This window comes from Taudactylus pleione, unplaced genomic scaffold (assembly GCF_031769625.1).
Source record: "Taudactylus pleione unplaced genomic scaffold, aTauple2 ptg000214l, whole genome shotgun sequence".
NCBI lineage: Eukaryota > Metazoa > Chordata > Amphibia > Anura > Myobatrachidae > Taudactylus > Taudactylus pleione.
The window spans coordinates 11,165,160-11,171,956 of NW_028284616.1; positions in this window are offsets into that span (position 1 = coordinate 11,165,160).

Sequence of the window (6,797 nt, forward strand, 5' to 3'; positions counted from 1 at the left end):
CACTGGATCCCATTGTACCTTCGTGTGAACCGCTACTACCCCGATAATTAAGACCAGGCAGCCGCCTAAGTTCCAGTGAGCATGTCTAGTTTTAAGGGAACAAGAGCGGTTGTTAGTGGTGGAAGACCTTGCTAGGGTTCTAGGGGGTTCACACGGAGCAGGCTTTGGCATTCATAATGAGGAATACCCAGTCCGGGATCCAAAAGGGGCGACCCTTGGTTAGGTGAGACGTCTGTAACCACCATGAGAGAGACCGACGAACTTCGGAGAGAGAACCATCGTCTGAGATTTGATCCAATGGTGCAACCCGTTCCACCTGGAGAGGATTAGTGGTTGCAGGGGCCTGGAGTGGAACTGAGCGTACTCCATGGAGATACCATGGACCCCAGAATCTGCATTGCTGAGAGGACTGACATTCGGTGACTGAGGAGGAATCTACGCACATGTAATTGAAGTGTGGAGATTTTGTCTGCTGTCAGGAAGATTATCTGATCCTGAGAATCTAAAAGAGCTCCCAGATGGACAATCATTTGTGAAGGGGTTTAGGGAGGACTTCTTCCAGTTGAATAATAAGCCGTGCCTTTGTAGGAAGCAATGGTTACCTGAAGATGGTGTTGAAGAAGCTCTGGGGATATTGCTAACCTCAAGAGGCCATCCAGGTATGGCAGCAGCCTGACCCCCTGACCACGCAGGTGGGCTGCCATGATAACCATAATATTGGTAAATACCCAAAGCTGTAGAAAGTCCAAAGGGCAGAGCCTGGAATTGAAAATATTGCTGTAGGATAGCAAACCGGAGATATCGCTGATGAGACGGTGCTATAGGTACAGTGTCCTGAATATCAAGAGATATAATAAGTTATCAGGCTCCATAGCTAGGAAAATAGAATGTAGGGTTTCCATCCGGAACCTGGCACCTTGATGAATTTGTTCAGGAATTTGAGGTTGAGGATAGGCCGATGAGACCCATTTGACTTTTGAACCAGAAAGAGGGTAGAATAATAACCACTCCATCACTGTGACAGTGGGACTGGGATTATTACCCTCGCATGTAGCAGGGACTGAATGGATTTCTGGATGAGCAGGGCCTTGAGCGGGTCTGATGGAGGGCCTGTGTCGGCCTCCTGCTCTGGGGTCCCCCAGGGGGGTGGCCTGCCCCGTCAGGCTGAAGGCTTGTCCTCAGGTTTTGAAGCAGGATGTCTGGTGGCCCAGGTCTGCTTGGTCCTAGGCTTTACGGCGCCAATGGATGCCGATTTCCTAGGAAAGGACTGACACTTAGGCTTCCCTTGGGGACGAAATGACCTGAGGACGTTGTCCGTGGTTTCGCAGTAGTTGCTGATGGCAGAAAAGCAGTCTTTGATGCCACCAATGTGGCTACAATCTTGTCTGTCTGGGCCAAACAGGATTTCTCTATTGTAAGGTAATGCCTCTAAGGCCTTCTTAGAGTCTGCATCCGCCTTTCATGACCGCAGTCAAAGAATGCGGCAGGAGGACACAGATGTGGCCGATGCTCTAGAGGCCAGGAGACTAGCATCCAAAGTCACTTCTCCACTATATGAAGCTGCATCTCTTATGTGAGCTATATAGGATATTTGATCCCGAGAGGCCTCTAAGGGAAAAGACTCCTCTAGGGGTCTGCTCAGCTCTCAATTGCTTTAGCCACCCAGGCAATAGCCATGGTCAGGCAAGCAATTGCTCCTGACAGAGAGTACACAGATTTCAGGCCAGACTCAATCTTTCTATCCGTAGGGTCCCTCAGGTAAGAGGCTGTAGGAATAGGTAATATAGAGCTTTTAATCAATCGCGTAACATGAGAATCCACTGCTGGGAGGGCTTCCCATCTTGTACAATGAGCTGTAGGAAAGGGATAACAAGAGGTCAAGCATTTTTGAAGCTGAAACCTCTTACCCGGCGTCTGCCAAGCTGCCACCATGTGTTCAGCTAGTTGATCAGAGAGAGGAAACTCTGCTGAGGCCACTTTTTGATGTTTAAACACTGGGTGCTTTGATTTGGGGGCAGGCTCATCGTCTTCTATCTGTAGGATAGATCTGACAGTACGCACCAAAGCAGGTATATTAATCTTAGACTGAATCTCTTCCTCCCCCGAGGGGGACACAGTGTTAGAGAGATCAGCATCGTCTGCCTCTCCAGATGACACCTCAGAATCTGAGATCTGCGTAGACTGTGAAGATAGCACAGGACGCTTAGTAATCTTACTGCGTAGTGACTTCTTACCTTGCAACATGTTTTGAAAGGCCGTAGAGGTAGCCGCTAGAATCTGTACAGAAGTAGAGAGCATGCCTACCCATGTAGGGGGCACAAGAGGTACCTGTATTGCTTGTACCTGTTGTGGCAACCCCATAGGGGGATTTACTGCTGGGACTGCTAAGCGGTCTGCAATAGTAGCCAGCACCTGAGAAAAGGAAGCCCAGGGGGCTCCTGGGCAGGTGCTGGAAGGTCTAATTGGCCTGGTGGGAATAACACCTGCACATAGCCCATCCTGCATTAAATCCTCATTTAAGTCTGCAGCACATACTTTGCATGAGAGCCATATGGGAGCAACAGCTTGCTTGCTACTTTTTCCTTTGCTAGACATTACTGCAGAGTAGTATAACACACAATATGGCACTGAGCAATATGCTCAGTGCATATTGCAACCAGAAAGTATAGGAAAGTATTCTAAATACAAGTTTGTATGCAGTGTAGTGATCCTACTTATGCTTGGATAAGCTGCAGGAGAGTACATCACAGTGTATGGCACAGTGCAGTGACCAACAGTACGTGACAACCTTCACAAATACAAGAAATGTGAGGTACAGAAAACCCTGAATACACCTGTATATAATGGTAAAAGAGAGAGAAAAGGGAAAGACATAAGCTGACAGTATAGAGAAATCATACAGACAGACAGCGCTAGGTCACATACAATGCAGAAACAGTGAAACTGCAAAGGGGTACTACAATCAACTATTCCGACTCAGTGTTTGGTAGGCTATAGTGCTACATAACCTTCCTCCAAGGAGCGGTATGTAGGGGGACCAGACCCAGCGTTTCCCAGAGAGAGCTGTGGCTGAGCCTATAGAAGATGGCTGCCGGAGACCTCTGAGGGGGCGGGGTTGTATGACGAGAGCAGCTCAGAGAAGCTAAACCTCAGAGGAATGGCACCCTGAGCTGAGCTGAGGGGCCGCTGTAATAGGGAAAGCTGAACTCCCCAAGCTGATTTTTAACCACCATGACGCTGGATTCCCGCTCCATATGTACCCTGGTGGTCTAGTGAATCAAGCGGATGGAGCCGGTGTTCGCGCTCAGCAGCTCCGGTCTGTCCCCTGAGACCGGAGGTAAGACTGCCCAGCCGCGGGCCAACGAGAGCGGTGACCCGCCTGGAGTCCGGTTTGCAGCCTGGGTCTTCCCGTGGGGCCGGCTAGCAAGGTCCCCGGGGTGCCTGCCAAGAGCACCAATCTCAGATGGCGTTGCGTTGCCCGGAAGGGTGGTGGAGCGGCAGCTCAGACGTCCCGCGGATAGTCTGATGCTGCGAGCTCATTAGTAAAAAAGAGAAATAAAGTAACTCATAAAAATAAAGCTTTGCGATGCCTAGGCAGCCCACTGTTATAAAGGTGAAACGACTCCTACCGGACACAAAGCAAACTGATTTGCCTCGGGCTCAGGAGCGGGGTATAGAGGGGAAGGACCGCTGAATCCTGGCAGTTAAAAGCTTAACTGTTTGGTGTCCGGTCCCCATCCACCACCTACACCCCAAGGTCTCCCTGTGGACCCTGAAAAAGATAGATTTCACAGAATCTTCCTCACTGTTCCTCATAGAGAAAGACACAATCTGTGTATAGACTGTTATCACAACATCATTGCCCCTATGTTTAATGTTATTCACAATATGATTTCTTGATAACTTCATATCACAATAATATTGTTCTCCAGAGTTTCATCCTCGCTAAACAGGGATGTACAGCACCATTCATCAGCCAAATTCTATATAATATAAAACAAATAGAATAAAATCTCCCACCCAAGGGGGATATAGGTCCTCATTCAGACCCGGTAGCAAGCGCTGAGCGCTTGCAACCGGGTTGATGTTTATGCCCTGCGCACGTGCAGCGGCCACACTGCGCGTGCGCAAGCCCTGGAGCGAGAGAGAATATCTCTCGCTCCGGAGCTCACTACAAAAGGGGCGGCTGTCGATGTTAATCAACAGCTTGACACGTTTTGTAGGCATGGCGGGGGGTGGTTTCACAAACGGAGGCGTTCCTTAAGGAACGCCTGCCGTTTTGTGGGCGGCCACACTGACATCAGCAGTGATGTCAGTGGGGAGCTTCCTGCTCGATTAGAGCAGGAAGCTCCCTGGGGCTTGCATCGCAAGCCGCGATGGTCGCAATGGTCTTGACCATCGCGACCATCAACCTGGTAGGTCGCTAAAGCTGTGGGTGGTAACCAACAGCTTAGCTAGCGACCAGGAGGCCGCACTTAAAAAAAACAAGCGGCCGCCCTCATTCAGAGCGAGCGCTCGCTTCTTGCGACCGCCTCTGAATGAGGGCCATTATGCCTACCGAATTCCAGCAGAACAGTGATAATCACAGTATTCCCCTGGTGAATGTCCTGGGATAAAGGGTAATAAACTGCCAGTCACCACTACAGCTTAGTGTCCGGAGAGCTGCATCACCTCAGTACACCACTGACACGTTTCCAGCTGCTGTCTCTGTCAAGGTTATCATTGGACCTACTGTACATATAGAGAGTTGGGAATAGAGAGAGAGGGCCTGATTCAGACCCGGTCGCAAGCGCTGTGCTCTCGCAACCGGGTTGATGGTGGGCCAGTGCGCATGCCCACGACGAAGCCGGCTCCGTCGTGCGCATGCGCGAAACCCGGATAGCGACGGGCACTCCGTCACTCCGGGTCTCACAACAAAGTGGGCATGCTGTCGATGTTGAGTGACTGCACGCCCCCTTTGGTGGGCGGGCCGGGGGAGTGGCTGCCCAAACGGAGGTGTTCCCATGTGAACGCCTCCGTCTGGGGCCGGCCCCACTGACATCACGAGTGATGTCAGTGGGAGAGATTTCGGCTCTGTTTGAGCCGAAATCTCTCTGGGGCTTGCGGCAACGAGACCCTACCACAAGGGTTTCGTCGCAAGCCCAATGGTCGCGATGGTCTTGCCCATCGCGACCATCTTCCTGGCCGCTCGCTATAGCTGTGGGTGGATCGATACCCCTTCATCATCACACGGGACGAATCAGATTTGTCACTGCCCCTTCTCCTTGAGGCCACACCCCCTTTTGCGTCTTAGGGCCCTAGTTGAAAAAATAGGGGGGTGCCAATGCTCTTTCTGGCACAGGGCACCAAAAAGTTTAGTTACGGCTCTGCCAGGAAATCTGCGTCTTACGACGCAGACCCTAGCCTCAATACGCCGGTTTCCAGTAATGCAGCCCAGTGCTGCCCCCAAGTGGCCACAGCATGTCAATTATGCTGCAGCTTGGGGAACGAGTCCTGTGCATGCGCAGACACACAAACATCGGATATGTATGTAAACCATCGGGTTTACATACATATCTGAATCAGGTCCACAGTGTACAGTACTGTCCCTGGGGATCAGATTTTCAGTTTGTTATTTTATGAAGACTTATGGATGCATACATGGACCGAAGAGGAGACAACCTAAGGGTTTGGTAAGTATGAAAGTGTTTTGTTTTTTAAATAATAAAACATTTGGTGTTGGAGTAATATTTAATATTTTCTTTACAGACAGACTAAAGGTGTCAGCAGGGCCTTAATGTCCAGGCATGCTGGCACTTGTTGTTCCACAAGTGCCAGGTCAGGCTTGCTTGAACCTGTAGTCTGACCTTCTGCTCCAAAGGAGGTTTTTAAACTCCCCCTAGGACACCTGCGTTATGATTTGACAGATTTACCACCCCAGTCAAACTCCCCACCTGTAACGAACAGTATTATTTATTCTTTATACATTAACCTCACACCTACCACCCAGGAGGGTGTGGAAAAGCCCAGGGCTGGTAGTTCCTTGAGAAGGGAGACCCCATTTTATCTTTGGGGTCCTCACTATCCGAGGGGACCACAAAGATAGCCCTGGGCTGATCAGTTTGGGGCTGGTTGCTGTTATGTTCGAGGAGACCCTACGCTGTGTCTCCCTGCTGTAGCGACAGCCCCCTGTCTGGTTCAGCTCGATGCTGGTTATAGGAAAATCAGGGGTTGCCCACACCATTTTTTCCCCCAATTTTTCCATACTAGCCCAGACTTGGAGGTCCGGGCTGGTTCTAGATTTGGCAGGGGGACCCCACACATTTATTCTTTTAAATGTAACTATTTCAATGTTCCTAACAGCGTTAAACTGCAACTTTCTCTGACGCCAGCTAGTAGCTGCAGCTTTTAGAGGCTGCTTTGTTGTTTTATTACTGTCGACATTACGACTGTGTCTACATTTTGATTGTCAATCTTTTGCTTTGTCTATATTTTAAAGGTCGACACTATGACTGTATCTACATTTTGTCTGTCAACATTATTTTCCCTGAATGTCGACCTTTTGGTTGTCTAACATGGTATAGTGTGTACCCAACTTAGGTTCTGACTAAGATTTCCCCATAGAGCGCTATATGCTCGCATGCCCGCTAGTATATTTACTAGAGTGTGGGTATTTAGAAGTGTAGGTGTTGCCCATAGCAACCAATCAGATCCTAGCTAATGTTTTCTAAAAGATGCTAGATAAATAAGTAGAATCTGATTTGTTGCTATGGGCAACAACTCCACTTCTATAAACCTGCACTTTAGTAAATATACCC